This window comes from Carcharodon carcharias, chromosome 7, assembly GCF_017639515.1.
Source record: "Carcharodon carcharias isolate sCarCar2 chromosome 7, sCarCar2.pri, whole genome shotgun sequence".
NCBI classification, from domain to species: domain Eukaryota; kingdom Metazoa; phylum Chordata; class Chondrichthyes; order Lamniformes; family Lamnidae; genus Carcharodon; species Carcharodon carcharias.
Window position 1 is genome coordinate 42,650,974 of NC_054473.1, and position 17,773 is coordinate 42,668,746.

Genomic DNA, 17,773 nt, shown 5'->3' on the forward strand with positions numbered 1-17,773 from the left:
CACAATGATTCTGAGTTTTGTTTCATCTGCAAATTTTGAAATCATGGCCTGTACACCAAGGCCTAGGTCATTAATATATATCAGGAAGAGCAAGGATCTCTATAACGACTGTGGAACTCCACTATAAACCTTCCTCCAGCCTAAAAATCATCCATTAACCACTACTCTCCATTTCCTGTCACTCAGCTAATTTTGCATCCATGTTGTTACTGCCCCTTTTATTCTATGAGCTATAACTTTGTTCACAAGTTTGTTTTGCGCCTTTTGGAAGTCCATGTACACCACATCAATGGCATTATAGATAAAAACAAAAAAACTGCGGATGCTGGAAATCCAAAACAAAAACAAAAACAGAATTACCTGGAAAAACTCAGCAGGTCTGGCAGCATCGGCGGAGAAGAAAAGAGTTGACGTTTCGAGTCCTCATGACCCTTCGACAGAATTTGAGTTCGAGTCCAAGAAAGAGTTGAAATATAAGCTGGTTTAAGGTGTGTGTGTGGGGGGCGGAGAGAGAGAGAGAGAGGTGGAGTGGGGGTGTGGTTGTAGGGACAAACAAGCAGTGATAGAAGCAGATCATCAAAAGATGTCAACAACAATAATACAAAAGAACACATAGGTCTTAAAGTTAAAGTTGGTGATATTATCTAAACGAATGTGCTAATTAAGAATGGATGGTAGGGCACTCAAGGTATAGCTCTAGTGGGGGTGGGGAGAGCATAAAAGATGTTAAAAATAAATAAATAAATATTTTTTTTTGATAATGGATATAGGTGGGAAAAGGAAAATCTATATAATTTATTGGAAAAAAAAGAAAAGGAAGGGGGAAACAGAAAGGGGGTGGGGAGCTCACGACCTAAAGTTGTTGAATTCAATATTCAGTCCGGATGGTTGTAAAGTGCCTAGTCGGAAGATGAGGTGTTGTTCCTCCAGTTTGCGTTGGGCTTCACTGGAACAATGCAGCAAGCCAAGGACAGACACGTGGGCAAGAGAGCAGGGTGGAGTGTTAAAATGGCAAGCGACAGGGAGATTTGGGTCATTCTAGCGGACAGACCGCAGGTGTTCTGCAAGGCGGTCGCCCAGTTTACGTTTGGTCTCTCCAATGTAGAGGAGACCACATTGGGAGCAACGAATGCAGTAGACTAAGTTGGGGGAAATGCAAGTGAAATGCTGCTTCACTTGAAAGGAGTGTTTGGGTCCTTGGACGGTGAGGAGAGAGGAAGTGAAGGGGCAGGTATTGCATCTTTTGCGTGGGGAATGGGGTGGTGCCATAGGAGGGGGTTGAGGAGTAGGGGGTGATGGAGAAGTGGACCAGGGTGTCCCGGAGGGAGCGATCCCTACGGAATGCCAATAGGGGGGGTGAAGGGAAGATGTGTTCTCCGCCGATGCTGCCAGACCTGCTGAGTTTTTCCAGGTAATTCTGTTTTTGTTTTTGTTTTGGATTTCCAGCATCCGCAGTTTTTTTGTTTTTATCTCTGTGTTTAATTGACTGCCACTGCTCTTCAAGAAATGCCTACCTCCTTGAAGAAGTTCTGTTCCTCTCTGCGACAAGATTTCCGTATCTCTCTTTTGACCTGCTCACCTTCCTTGCTTTCCATTTCCCACCTTGACAAGGTGTTTACTAAAACCCGCTTTCACAGCCACATCTCCTTTCTCAGTGACTGTCTCCATCTCCGACTTACCCCACGTGGATTTCAACTGAAATTCCACCCCTCATGTTTCGAACCCACCCAGGATTACAGGTATCTCCGGGACATAAAACGTTTCTCGGACTGCTGTTCCCGTCACATTCTGAAATCCACACTCAGTGCCATGCGCCGCCATATGAACACACTCGACCTCTCCCTCCAGCAGCACCGCCGTACCCTTTTTCAAAACTGCACGTGCCCCCAGTTTCATTTTATCCTTCGGCTCATCCGACGCCTCAACAAGAAACTTTTTCTCTTTCTCTCAAGTGCTAAGGAACGCAAGCTCCAACAACTCATCGACACCAACACCCATCTAGGACCCTCCACCCCGGCCTGTCCCTCCGTCCCCACCCCATCTTCCAATCCCAACCCCAGCTGTGTATTCACTATACCCCCTGACCTTCCCCTCTCCGATGCTGAACGTTCAGTGCTCAGCAAAGGACTTAGTTTCATACCATTACGCCCTCACCTCAATGAATTTCGGGCTCGGCATGATGCTGAACTCTTCTTCCGCCGTCTTCGTCTCCGGGCTCACTTCTTTGGGCAGGAGTCCTCTCCCAGTTCAACGGATCCTTTTACCCATCTCCAATATTCTCCCTCCACCTGGACCCCTCCCTCTGGATTCTTACCTTCTCTTGATCTTTTCATTGAGAAATGTCGGTGTGACATTAGTTGTCTCAATTTCTCTGCTCCTCTCACCCATTCTAACCTGTCTCTCTCTGAACTTACTGCACTCCATTCTCTCAGGTCCAACCCTGACATTGTCATCAAACCCGCTGACAAGGGTGGTGCTGTTGTTGTCTGGCGCACTGACCTCTACCTCACGGAGGCTGAGCGTCAACTCGCAGACACTTCCTCCTACCTCTCCCTGGACCATGACCCCACCACTGAACATCAAGCCATTGTTTCCAGGACTGTCACTGACCTCATCTCCTCTGGGGATCTCCCTCCCACAGCTTCCAACCTGATTGTCGCCCAACCTCGGACAGCCCGCTTCTATCTCCTACCCAAAATCCACAAACAGAACTGCCCCGGTAGACCGATCGTCTCAGCTTGCTCCTGCCCCACAGAACTCATTTCTCGTTATCTTGACTCCCTTCTCTCTCCCCTTGTCCAGTCCCTTCCCACCTACATCCGTGATTCCTCTGACACCTTACGTCACATCAACAATTTCCAGTTCCCTGGCCCCAACCACTTCCTCTTCACCATGGACGTCCAATCCCTCTACACCTCCATCCCCCACCAGGATGGTCTGAGGGACCTTAGCTTCTTCCTCGAACAGAGGCCCGAACAATGCCTATCCACCACTACTCTCCTCCGTCTGGCTGAACTTGTTCTCACGCTGAACAATTTCTCCTTCAACTCCTCTCACTTCCTCCAAATAAAAGGTGTGGCTATGGGTACCCACATGGGCCCCAGCTATGCCTGTCTCTTTATGGGGTATGTGGAACATTCCTTGTTCCAGTCCTACTCCGGCCCCCTTCCACAACCCTTTCTCCGGTACATCGATGATTACTTCGGTGCCGCTTCATGCTCTCGTCGGGACTTGGAAAAATTTATTAATTTTGCTCCAATCTCCACCCCTCCATCATTTTCACGTGGTCCATCTCTGACACTTCCCTCCCCTTCCTTGACCTCTCTGTCTCAATCTCTGGTGATAGACTGTCCACCAATATCCATTACAAACCCACCGACTCCCACAGCTATCTCGACTACAGCTCCTCACACCCCGCTTCCTGTAAGGACTCCATCCCATTCTCTCAGTTCCTTCGCCTCCGTCGCATCTGTTCCGATGATGCTACCTTCAAAAACAGTTCCTCTGACATGTCCTCCTTCTTCCTTAACCGAGGTTTTCCACCCACGGTCGTTGACAGGGCCCTCAACCGTGTCCGGCCCATCTCCCACGCATCCGCCCTCACGCCTTCTCCTCCCTCCCAGAAACATGATAGGGTCCCCCTTGTCCTCACTTATCACCCCACCAGCCTCCGCATTCAAAGGATCATCCTCCGTCATTTCCGCCAACTCCAGCATGATGCCACCACCAAACACATCTTCCCTTCACCCCCCCTATCGGCATTCCGTAGGGATCGCTCCCTCCGGGACACCCTGGTCCACTCCTCCATCACCCCCTACTCCTCAACCCCCTCCTATGGCACCACCCCATGCCCACGCAAAAGATGCAATACCTGCCCCTTCACTTCCTCTCTCCTCACCGTCCAAGGACCCAAACACTCCTTTCAAGTGAAGCAGCATTTCACTTGCATTTCCCTCAACTTAGTCTACTGCATTCGTTGCTCCCAATGTGGTCTCCTCTACATTGGAGAGACCAAACGTAAACTGGGCGACCGCCTTGCAGAACACCTGCGGTCTGTCCGCAAGAATGACCCAAACCTCCCTGTCGCTTGCCATTTTAACACTCCACCCTGCTCTCTTGCCCACATGTCTGTCCTTGGCTTGCTGCATTGTTCCAGTGAAGCCCAACGCAAACTGGAGGAACAACACCTCATTTTCCGACTAGGCACTTTACAGCCATCCGGACTGAATATTGAATTCAACAACTTTAGGTCGTGAGCTCCCTCCCCCATCCCCACCCCCTTTCTGTTTCCCCCTTCCTTTTCTTTTTTTTTCCAATAAATTATATAGATTTTCCTTTTCCCACCTATTTCCATTATAAAAAAATATATATTTATTTATTTATTTTTACATCTTTTATGCTCTCCCCACCCCCACTAGAGCTATACCTTGAGTGCCCTACCATCCATTCTTAATTAGCACATTCGCTTAGATAATATCATCAACTTTAACTTTAACACCTATGTGTTCTTTTGTATTATTGTTGTTGACATCTTTTGATGATCTGCTTCTATCACTACTTGTTTGTCCCTACAACCACACCCCCACTCCACCTCTCTCTCTCTCTCTCCGCCCCCCACACACACCCCTTAAACCAGCTTATATTTCAACTCTTTCTTGGACTCGAACTCAAATTCTGTCGAAGGGTCATGAGGACTCGAAACGTCAACTCTTTTCTTCTCCGCCGATGCTGCCAGACCTGCTGAGTTTTTCCAGGTAATTCTGTTTTTGTTTTTGTCAATGGCATTATCCTCATCAATCCTCTGTTATCTTTTCAAAAAACTCCAGCAAGTTAATTAAACACAATTTTCCCTCAACAAATCTGTGCTGGCTTTTCTTAATTAAATTGCATTTGTCCAAGTGACTATTAATTTTGTCCCAAATTATTGTTTCCTCAAGTTTTCCTACCACCCAAGTTAAACTGACTGGCCTGTAATTTCTGGGCTTAGCTTTACACCCTTTTTTGAACAAGGGTGTAACATTTGCAATTCTCCTGTCCTCTTCTCTGAGTCTAAGGAAGACTGAAAAATTATGACCAGTGTCTCTGCAATTTCCACTCACTTCCCTCAATATCCTTGAATGCAACTCATCCAGACCTGGTGTCTCATCAGCTAAGTACACATGGCCTATCTAATACTTCGAAACAAAAACAAAAATACCTGAAAAAACTCAGCAGGACTGGCAGCATCTGTGGAGAGGAGCACAGTTAACGTTAGAGTCCATATGATATTTCAACAGAACTGTTCTGTTGGAGTCATAGGGACTCGAAACGTTAACTGTGCTCCTCTCCACAGATGCTGCCAGACCTGCTGAGTTTTTCCAGGTATTTTTGTTTTTCTTTGGATTTCCAGCATCCACAGTATTTTGCTTTTATCTAATACTTCGTCCTTGTCAATTTTAAGACCTAGTGTATCAATTATCTCCTCTTTCACCGTGGCCTGGGTAGCATCTTCTTCCTTGGACAGATGCAAAGTATTCATTTCATACCTCAGCTCTGCCCTCTGTCTCAATGTGTAAATCCTCGTTTTGATCCCCAATTTTCCCTACTCCTACTTTCACAGCATTTTTACTATTTATATACCAGCAGAAGACTTTGTGATTCCCTTTTATGTTAGCTGCCTGTCCCTTTTCACATTCCCTCTTTGCTTCTCTTATTTGCTTTTTCACTTCCCCTCTGAACCTTCTATATTCTGCCTGCTCGCCATTGTATTATCTACCTGACCTCCTCATCATCACACCTTTCCTTCATCTTATTGTCTATCTCTTTTGTCATTCAGGGAGCTCTGACTTTGTTTGTCTTGCATTTCCCCTTCGAGGGAATGTACCTTGACTGTGCCTGAGCTCTCTTTTTTTGAAGGTAGTTTTTCCTGCCAACCTTTGATTCCAATTTATTTGGCCCAGATCCATTCTTACTCCACTGAAGTTGGCTTGCCCCAGTTAATTATTCTTACTCTGGATTGTTCTTTATCCTTTTCATAGCCAATGATATAATGATCACTGTCCCCTACTGTAATATAATCCACTTGCCCACCTCATTCCCAAGAACCAGGTCTAGCAGTGCCTCCCCTCTCATTGGGCTAGAAACATAACGGTAGAAAATTTTGAACATACTCTAGGAACTCTTGCCCCTCTCTGCCCTTTACAGTACTATTATCCCAGTCTATGTTCAGCTAACTAAAGTCACACATTACAACTACTCTACAGTTCTTGCACCTCTCTAACTTCCTTACAGATTTGTTCCTCTATACGTTTCCCACTAGTTGGTGGCCTATAGACGACACTGGACCATGTAATTGCATCTTTTTCGTTCCTTAGCTCTAGCCAGATAGATTGTCCCCTTGACCTCTCTGAGATACGCTTTCTCTCTAGCACTCCAATGCTCTCCTTAATCAGTACCACAATTCCTCCCCCTTTTCTATCTTTCCTGAACACCATGTATCCAGAAATACTTAACACTTAGTCCTCCTCTTCTTTGAGTCAGGTCTGTGTTATAGCCACAATATCATATTTCCACATGGAAATCTAATCCAATCTTATTAACCACACTCCATGCATTCACGTACATGCATGAACCCCTATTTAAACTTTATTACTTTCAGTTACTTTGATCCCACCTATTAATTTACTATTTCTTACTCTAGTGCTATCTATCACCCCCAATATTTTGTGCATCTTGGTCATCCTCTCTGATATTTCCTCCTGGTTCCCACACCACTGCCAAGTTAGTTTAAACCCTATGTGAATACAGTATAATAATTTGCATAATTTTTTTTCTGGTTATTATAAAGTAGGTTTATGGGTGAAAGTATAGGTGGTTCTGTCTGTGTGAATTAATTACATTTGGAATCAGGTAGACTGCAATTTGGGAATCAAAAGAAGCTAGGTGTAGAAATGTGCTTGAAATGCTAATGAGTAAATATGGATGCTGGCTTAGCATGTAAGGTGTGAAGGGAATTTGCATTATTTTTAAATAAATGAAGGGATTGTGGAATTTCAAACGGATGTTATTTGGTTTACAACCAGCAGATAAGCAAGGCTAAGGAGTTGTTTACTTTTCCCAAAGGTTACTGACAATATTGGCAACATGAAAGTTTTTAAATTATGAGAAAGATACAGTTTCAAAGACAAGTGGAACAATATAACTTACATATTAAAGAGAGGGAAATATATATAAAAGAGAATGAAAGGCAATGGGAGGAGAGGGTCAGGTAGAATAACAGGAGTGTGTGAAACAGCCTTCAAGAAGCCTCCAGCCAATTGTCCATAAGCCTGCTATGTAAAGTAACTGAAGTTGGGGAAAAGCCAATTCGAATTCCACTGTCAAGTGGGTACTGTGTTAACTTGCTGGTTTTATTTTAAATCTAAAATCTATTTTGGACTGTTGCCTTAAAGGGAGTTTGTAACTGGGAGTCAGCTCAATTAGGAATTTTAAGATTTGCTATAATAGTAAGTAACTGTAGTCTCATGTATGTGCTTGAAATCTTTAATTTTGTTAATAAATATTTTAATTTAATTCTTTTAAAATCTCTAAAGGTGTTAGTGGACTCATTACTTCTGAATTCAGTGCACACATCTTTTCGTAATAAATATGAATTGCAAAACTGTTGTGGATAGCACGACCAAGTTTTCCTCGTGGATTTGGTCTGCCTGGCATACGTCATCTGCCACATTATAACACTCTTCCCAATAACACTAGCAAGGATCTATTTAGGTTCAACTCATCCAGCCAGGACAGGCCTCATCTCCCTCAGAGCCGGTCCCAATGCCCCAGGAAACCAAAGCCACCCCCCCGCCCCATCTTTCCAGCCATGCATTCATCTGCTATATCACCCTATCTTTATACTGACTTGCACATGGTACTGGGAGTAATCCAGGGATTACTATTTTTGGAGGTCCTGCTTGCTAATTTCCTACCTATCTTCCTAAATTCTGACTGCAGGACCACATCCCTCTTTCTGTCTATATTGTTTGTAACAATGTGTACCATGATTGCTGCTTCCCCTTCCCCCTCTCAGGATGCTCTGAAGTGTTTAGTGACATTTTGATCCTCACACCAGGGGGGCAACACATCATTCTGCATTCACATCTGCGGTCATAGAAACGCTGTCTATTTCTCTAACTATGAAATCACATCACTATTGCTCTTCCAGTCTTACTTGTACCCCGCTGTACAGCTGAGCTACCTGTGGTGCAATGGACTTGGCTCTGGGTGCACACCCCAGATGAACAATCAGGCTCATCCGTATTCAAAACTGAATACTGGTTGGAAAGTGGGATGCACAAAGGGGACTCCTGCACTGCCTGCCTATTTCTATTCAACTGTATGGTGATCACGCATTCCCCTCTCTCCCTGCATACTCTTAAGCTGCGGGGGGAACCACATCTATAAACATGCTATCCATGGAGCTCTCAACCTCACAATGCACTGCAGTGACACCAACTGCTGCTCAAGTTCTGAAACCCAGAGCTCAAGCTGCTACAATTCATAACACTTTCCTGCACAAATGGTTATCCAAGACACAGGACGCATCCTAGAGTTCCCACATAGCACAGGATTTGTACTCAGTTGGAGCAGTCCTACCATTCCTCTATCTGTTAGTTGTTAATCTTGCTACTGCTAATAAACCTTTACCAATGAACCTTATTAATACTGATAAGCGTAAATGCTTAATACACCTTATTAGTTGTAATAATAAACCTTATTTTTAAAAAAAACTCGATGGTTTATTCCCTAGTTTAGATAAAATAGAAAATACTCACCAGCCAATCACTTATTGCTTCCCTGCAATATCATAGCTTGATTTTTCTTTCCTAACATATGCTTTGAACCCACAGGCTGGCTCCTGGTGCCGTTCTTATATACCCTGCTCTGCTCTCTGTTTCCCACCACTCATAAGTGTCGTCTTGCTCTCTCTGTGCTGTTTTAAGCCCTCGTGAGTGCCCTGTTCTCACTGTTTCCCGTCTCAGACTGTTGCCAGAGAGAGGGATGGAGTTGGTAGCTATAGAATGGAGTTTGAAGTGGGGGGAAAAACAATGGGAGGAATTTTCCATGCCCACCGGCATCGGGCATGATCGGTGGCGTAAGCGGACACTATGGCATAATCGGTTTTATGACGACAGGAAACCAGTCCACAATTGTTCCTTAGCCCACCAATGGCCATCAGGAACCCCATTGTAATACATCAGCATACTATCAGGCCAGCCCACTGGAACCGTCCTCTGTCGGCTAGATCATCCGTTCACGTTGGTGGGAAAATACGCCAATGTATATCACAACAGCGCAAAAAAGACATGCACTTATTGGCCTGCGCTTTGAGGGGAACTCGGAGGCGAGTACACAGTAATGTTGTGCAGTGCTCGCCAGGATTGCCTGTTGGACTTCAAGCTTCAGGGACGTTGGGGGGTCGGGGTTAGGGGCAGCCATGTAGTTGAGGTAACTTGTTGGGGGGGGTGGTGGCGCGGGGTGGCAAGGGCAGCCCTGCCTTTGAGGCAACTTGTCGACTTTGGTGATGGTTGGGGGAGGGCTGCCCTGTTGTTCAATAAAGCACACGAGCATTCAGGGTGGGCAAGGGAAGTGGCCATGCATTAGAGAAATCTGTATCCTCTGCAACTGAGACAGTTCAGGCACAGCCACATTGATATGATTGGAGTCGAGCTTCTAGCTTATTTGCCCACGCAAGCAATGCAGAGGCATCAAAGTGCTACCAAGAGCTCCAAAGCGTTTCACCCCACTCCCACTCCTGGCACAGACTGAAAATTCATGAGCATTTTAGTGGACTGCAGAACAGCTGAACGACTGCACACATTGTACAATCTCCTCACTAAAGGTGGCCATAGGGCAGACACTGCTTGAGCTGCTCACAGTCCCTAGCAATATCAGCATCCCGTTGTGGACCAGGCTCCCCCATGGCTCAAGCTAACAGGGTAACCATGCAGTGCACTAATCTCTGGCCAACCAAGTGGTGGCCAGAACTCTCCAGGAAATGTTAAGGGCCTTCACACTTAACCTGGACAGGTTCTTAATACACCCATGCTAACCACGTGTCTTTCTCTCTTTCATTCTGCAGGAGTACAAATCAGGATCATGGAGCCTGGTAAACTAGGTGTATGCCTAATGGCCTACAGAGTACAAAGACAACAGAGGGGAGAATGACTGAGGCTAATGGCTGCACAGCGGCAGGATCGGAAACCGCAGGAAGAAGGCGTGGCTGGGGCTCCTGCGCACGCTGCCAAGGAGCCCAGCAAGTTGTTACAGGCTGGTGCCTAGCGACACCTGGGTCTATAGACACCACCTTTCTTTCCTGCAGATGACCGAGAACCAGTGTCACCGAAGACTGTGCATGTCTAGGGAACTGGTCGGTCACATCTGCCAGCTATTGCAGGATTTGGCACCACAGGGACATGGAGGGCATCCATTGTCAGTGGCCATGAAAGTGATCACAGCACTCAATTTCTATGTCAGTGGCTCCTGTCAGAGCTCCACAAATGACCTCTGTGGGATATCACAAGCCTCCATCCACAAATGCATCTATGAGGTCACGGGTGCCATCTTTGCGACGGCACATAACTTTGTGCATTTCACCCGGGACCAGGACAGCCAGGATGCAAGAGCAATTGGATTCACCCAGATCTCAGGTTTCCCACAGGTTCAGGGTGCGATCAACTGTACTAATTTGGCACTCAGATCTCTGTCGCAACACACGGTGAACGACATCAACCACAAGGGATTTCATTCATTCTGGTGTGCAACCACCAGAAATGCATCCTGCAGATGTGTGCATAGTTTCCAAGGAACGTGCACGACTCCTACATTCTCAGTCAGTCACAGATCTCTGAAGTCTTGCAGGATCCACAGAAGCTGCAGGGATGGCTCATCGGGGACAGAAGCTGTGGCTGATGACACCCATATGGCAGCCTCAGACTGCAGCACAGCGACGGTATAATAAGGCTCATACTGCAGCTCGCAGCTTCGTGAAGCAAACCATTGGGATGCTGAAGATGAGGTTCCGAAGACTGAACCTGTCTGGTGGAGCCCTGAAATACAGTCCGCAGAGGGTGTCATGCATCGTCGTTGTCTGCTACGCCCATTGCAACTTGGCACTCTAACAGGGAGACAAGCTGGCTGAGGAGGAGATGGAGGAGCTGCACGTTTCCTCCGATGAGGACAATGCCAACAGGGTGAGAAGATCCTTGGAGGTGATGATGACGGGGATGAGGTCCTCGCACTGCCTAGACAAGGGAGGCACACTTGTGAGGCCCTCAAAGCCGCTAGGTTTGTGGTAGATGATGACAACATCCAGTGAGGACACTCCATATCTCTTCAGGGAGTCTCTGAGAAGGTCTGACTCCTGTCTGTCTGTCAGGATCATATCATAGAGACGCAGCCATGAAACTTTAGAAGCATCAAATCCTTTGTCCACCTTCAGCACCTGAGCCCTTCAGCACAGCATCAGTGGTCACAGATGCTGAAGGGATGGGGGTTGGCCCCTCCCTAAAGGTGCTAAGAGCACACAGAGAGAATGACAGAACTCTATGGTGCCTGCCCACAACATTCTGACAGCAATGACAAGCACCGCCAAGGTGCAGGCATCAGTAATGGTTCCAGGGAGTGTGAGGACGGACCATCAGTTTGGTCTGAAGGCTGCACAGAGCACAGGGAAGAGGCCCTGGACTGAGATACCTGCCTTTATCTTGTGCAGAATGGTTTCATATCTGAGTGACAAGAACACTGCATATCAGAACAAGGAGCCGTAGGCAGGAAGACATTCTTGGGAGTTTATTGACAATAGTGAACAGTATGTGCACGTGATTAATACCCATGCCCAGCTTGTGCAACTAATTCTACTTAACTTTCCTAACCCTTCTGCTACATCTTGGTGCTCCCCGGACATCCACAGAGAAGGTGGAGGCAGCCTGCTGACAGCGACGCTGTCTGTGATGGCTCTGGCGGGTGTCCTCTGGAGGGCCCCAGATTGCTTTTGGGGCCCTGTTGCACAGCAGTGGCAAGCTCCTCAGCCTGTGGAGCTGCAGCTACTGAAGTCACAGGAAGACGGGAACCGGTTGGGATGGACAGTCTGAGTTACCTGGTTGGATGGGCCCGGATTGCGTACCTGCTGATCTCTCCTCCCTCTTGAGGAGCAGGGATAGCCAGAGTGAGATCGAGCTGCCCGGCACCCTCTAAGAGTACACACTGTTGGTGGCCAAATATACCAGCAGCGATGGAGTTGAGCCCATGCAGCAGTGCAGGAGGGAGGTCCTGGACTAAGGTCTCCATGCCAGCTGCCATCCTACCACAGTTGACCTTGGTGCGTTGGCATGCTGGCCATGCCAGAGTAAAGGTGGACAGACTTCTCCATCGTCTCTTGCAATCTGAGGAATGCAGTGGACATCCCTTCCTGCCTTTGCAGCTCCAGCATCTGTGACATGACCAAGTCCAGAGGTTCACCATTTGACTTGGACTCAGCAAAGGTCTGATCTCCAGCAGTCCTCCTTGTGCCAGAAGCCTGGGAAGTCCCTGCCTCTACCTGCTGTGGATCGGACTGTGCAATGTGTTATGAAATAGCTCCTTAAATGTCTACCACCACATCTCTGCTGACTTACCCTTAACTAATTTTCCAGTTCACTTTAGCCACCTCTGTCTTCATACCCTTGTGAATTGTCTTTACTCAAGTTTAAAGCACTAGTCTTAGACCTACTCTTCTTGCTCTTGAACTGAATGTGAAATTTAATCTTGTCTGATCACTGCTACCAAGAGGCTCCTTTACTCTCTGAGGTCATTAATTAATCCTGTCTCATTGCACATTACCGGGTCCAGAACAACCTGCTCTCTGGTTCACTCTAGAACATGCTGCTACAAGAAACTATCTTGGAAACACACTGAACTCATCTTCCAAGCTACCTTTGCCAATCTGACTTTTCCAACTTATATGCAGACTAAAGTCACCCATGATTCCATGATTGTTGCTGTGCGTGTCTTACAAGTCCCCATTATTTCTTCCTGTATACCATGTGCTACAGTGTAGTTACTGTTGGGGGCCTATGAACTACTCCACAAGTGATTCTTACCTTTACTATTTCTCATCTCCACCCAAACAAATTCTACATCTTGATCTTTAGTACTAAAGTCATCTCTCACTATTGTGCTAATGTCATTCTTAATTAACAAAGCTACCCCACCGTCTTTTCCTAGCTTCCTGTATTTTCAAAATGTCAAGTATCCTTGAATGGTCACATCCCAGCCTTGGTCACTTTACATCCATGTCTTAATGGTTATCAGGTCATAGATATATATTTCTAATTGTGCTATTAATTCATCCATTTTATTATGAATGCTATGCACTTTCAGGTATAGAGCCTTTAGTTCTGACTTTTTACTATTTTTGCAAATGTTGGCCTTATTTTCTGGTGCACTTTTAAATTTGTAGATTCTGTCCCTTCCTGCCACTCTCTGATTATCATTATTCTTATTGATACCTTGTTCTCTTGCCATGTCTTTTCCTTTCAATTTACCACATCTACCCTCACGTGATCCCTTGTCCCCACTATTTAGTTTAAAGCCCTCTCTGCTGCCTTGGTTATACAACTTGCCAAAACAGCATGGTTCAGGTGAAGACTGTCCCGAAGGTATAGCTTCCACTTTCCCCAGTACTGGTATCAGTGTCTTATGAATCGAAACCCGTTTCTCCCACACTAATCTTTGAGCCATGCATTAAATTCCCTAATTTTATTTACCCTGTGCCAATTTGCTCACGGCTCAAGGAATAATCCAGAGATTATTACTGATCCAGATATAAAAGCAGGACCTTTGGGGTTCTGCTTTTTAATTTAGCCCCTAGCTGCTCATACTCCCTAACTCCACACTCCCTAGCATCATGGTGTGGAGTAAAACACATGGCTTATGTGAAAAAATTGTTGGAAGTTATCCAACTAAAAGTTAGTTATTTCCATACAATGTATCTGAAGGAGCATCACCAAGTTTTTATATATATATATACGCCTTAATGAAGCATGTTTAAAAAAATGGAAAAATGAAAACCAAGAAAAGCTCTATGACAACCAGGGTATTCTGCAGACATCGATGCAGGCTTCACTTCCTAGGGTTCAGACAGTATAGGCTGGGGAATCAGAATGGCAGTGCTAGTTCTGTAGTCACTCCTTGCATACTTTCAATTGGTCCAGTTCAAATGTTTAATAATTACTCATGTGTTTAAATTATAGCAAAAACATTACATATTAATATAGAAATGCTACAATAAAATGCAAATCAAATGAAATATTTCAATTCAAAATGTTTTAATTCTTGCATTGAGTGATTGTTGCTACTGCAGCTTACTGCCAGCTTCTGTAGAATCAGCATTGAAGTGGTCACATGTATTGTACACCTTCATTCACTATTTGTTCAGCCCATTAGAGAAATATTAGCAACTGATTATTTGCACAATGTACAGCTTAAATGAAAGGCAATTCACAAGCTTAGGACTGGATGTTTGGTGGATCATCCGCCATCTGTCCAAGGTCTCCACAGTGCAGTCATTAACTTTGTACTGATATGCCTTCTGAAGAAATTGAAAAACAAAAGGCATAATATTTTAAAATGAAACAGTTTGTTCTTAAATTGAAGTGGACTCTTCCTAACAACCGCCATAAGAATGTATACAAGAGTCATCTCACTCTAGAGAAAAAACATTCTAATTTTCCTAGGATGCTTCTGTTTCAAATTGATTACACAGGGAAATGTATCATAAATGTTGAAACATTTTCTTAGGTTATTAACATAATCACACATAAACTCTAAGAGCAACAGTGAAAACAATTACTAAACATCATCTGAATATCTAAAACAAGAGACATGTTATTAAAAAGTGGCAGATATGCAGATGTGATTTTATATGCATTATCTACTAGTGAAATATTATTGTTCCACGGGGATCGAGCAGTCCACAACCTATATGACAAATGTGTACTTTCACTGTCATGACAGATAGGCCAAGTCAATATGCAAATACTTGTTGCTGACATCATCAGTAATAGAAAATCAAAACAAAATTGTTGAAAATGACGATAGAGTAAGAGTGAGGGGGATTTTCTCTTCCCTCATCTGTCCCCCATTCCCAAATAATCTACTACAATACTTTAGCAGTTTTATATTCAATAATAATGTATCAGTGTTTCTTTTCTTGAAATCATACTGTTCTGAACAGTATCCTTGACCACATAATCATTATAATAAGGTAAAGGCTCATGTCACCTTTCAATTAAACACATACCCTGTTCAAATCCCAGTCTAAGGGCATACAATAAGAAACAGGGAAACATGGCAAAAACATCTGAGTGTTTTACCTGCAGAGAATTGTTATTAATACTGTATTCCTCATATCCACTCAACAAGACCAAAACAGAAATCTTATGAAAGCGGAATATTGTTCAACAGATTAGCAATAGACATTCTGTCCAGCAAAAAGTGCAGCACCTTTGATTGCATTTTCCTCAATATTTCTATGACTCTAAACTAGCATTTTTAATCATCCACCTGATCCAATTATAACTGACAGAGAAGATCTGTGCTTGTTATCAGAAACAAGTTCTTCCCATCTAAATGGTGAACATCACAATATGAAGTACTTCCCAAATTATCCTTCAGTTTTCTTTCTTTCCTATCTCCCCTCATGGTTCCTCCATGCTCACTTTGTCTATAAGACCTACCTCCTGCTTTCCTGACCCATCTCCGACTGAACTACTGAACACTCAACTTCATTTTCTGGCTCCAATGTCAGCTGATATTGTTAATTGTCTTCTCTGCTCAAGTACTGTCTCCCTCTCCTCAAAAAAAACCCTTGTCCCTTCAATTCTTGCAAACTAACACCCCATCTCCAACTTCACTAAAAGGAAACTGAGAGTAGGTATAAATAGGTCATTTTTGAATTGGCAGGATATAACAAGCGGAGAGCCACAGGTATCAGCGCTGGGGCCTGAACTATTTATACTCTATATCAATGATTTCAATGAAGGGATCAAATGTATAGTTGCTAAATTTGCTGATGACATAAAGATAGTCAGGAAACAAACAACATATTATTTAAACGGAAAGAAATTGCAGAACTCTGAGATACAGAGTGATCTGGGTGTCCTGGTAAATGAATCACAAAAAATTAGCATGCAAGTACAACAAGTGATTAGGAAGGCAAATGGAATGTTGGCATTTATTGCAAGGGCAATGGAATATAACAGTAGTGATGTTTTGATACATTTGTACAAAGCATTGCTGAGACCACACCTAGAGTACTGTATACAGTTTTGGTCTCCTTATTTAAGAATAGACATAATTGTATTAGAAGCACTTCAGAGAGGTTTCAGTTGACTGATTCCTGGGATGAGGTGGTTATCTTATGAGGAGAGATTGGGCCTGTATCCATTGGCATTTAGAAGAATGAGAGATGATCTTATTGAAACATAAGATCCCGAGAGGACTTGACAGAGTGGATGCTGAGAGGCTATTTCCCCTTATGAGTGAGACTAGAAAGAGGAGTCACAGTTTAAAAAAAAAAGGGCTGTTCCATTTAAGATGGAAATGAGGAGAAATTTGTTCTCTCAGAGGGTCGCAGGTCTGTGGAACTCTCTTCTCCAGGGAGCAGTATATGCAGGGTCATTGAATATTTTTAAGGTAGAGGGAGTCTTGACTAACAAGGAAATCAAGGATATAGGGGCTGCCATTGAGGCCACAATCAGATCAGCCATGATGATTTTATTGAATGGCAAAGCAGGCTCAAGGGGCTGAATGACCTATTCTTGCTCCTAATTCATAGGTTCATATGTTTCCCCGTTCCTCTCCAAAGTCCTTAAATGTGCTGGGACCATCCAACTCCATGCTTATATCCAGATCTCCTTGTTTGAATCCCTCTAATCAGTTTTCTGCCTAGTCATAGTACCAAAATGGTTCATATCAAAATCACAAATATTATCTTTTGTGTCTATGACAAAGATAAATTATCTCTCCTTGTCCTTCTTCACCTGTCTGCAGCCTCTCCAGGTCACCCAACTGGATGGACTAGATTCACCTGGTTCCATTCTTATCTATCCAGTCATAGTTATATAATTACCACTATTGCTTTGCTTCCCACTCCTGCTGGTGTCCCCTGGTGTCTCCCAAGGATCTAACCTTGCCCCCTTCCTAATTCCCATCTATATGCTGTCCCTCTGTGACATCATCCATAAACAGTGTCAAATTCCACATGTAGCTGACAATACTCAGTTCCATCTCACAACCACTCCTCCAGCTCTAAGGTTTCAGATTGCATGCTTGACATCCAGTACTGAATGAGAAGAAATTTCCTCCAATTAAATATCAGGAAGACTGAAGCCATTGTTCTTAGGCCCCCGCCACGAACTCTGTTCCCAAGCTGCCGACTCCACCCTTCTCTGGCAGCTGTCTGAGATTAATTAAATCAGACTGTGGTGTCATATTTGACCGAGATGAGCTCCTAAACACATGCCCACACCATCACGATGATCGCCCATTTCCATATCCACACACTGCCCCTGCCATAGCTCATCCTTTGTTTTCTCTAGAATTGAATATTCCATTGCACTTCTGGCAGGCCTCCCACCTTCAACTTCCATAAACCTGAAGCTATCCATAACTCTGCTACCTATGTTCTAATTCGCAAGTCCCGTTCACATATCACTTGTGTGTCCACTGATCTACCGTGCTTCCAGCTAAGCAATGCCTTGGTTTTAAA

General features: G+C 44.5%; 1 protein-coding gene across 1 annotated transcript in view; it reads right to left on the bottom strand.

Moving 5' to 3' along the window:
- cfap20dc (CFAP20 domain containing) overlaps nt 1–17,773 on the bottom strand; it is a 557,307-nt gene that overhangs the window by 406,521 nt on the left and 133,013 nt on the right. The gene's annotated exons all lie outside the window — the stretch shown is intronic.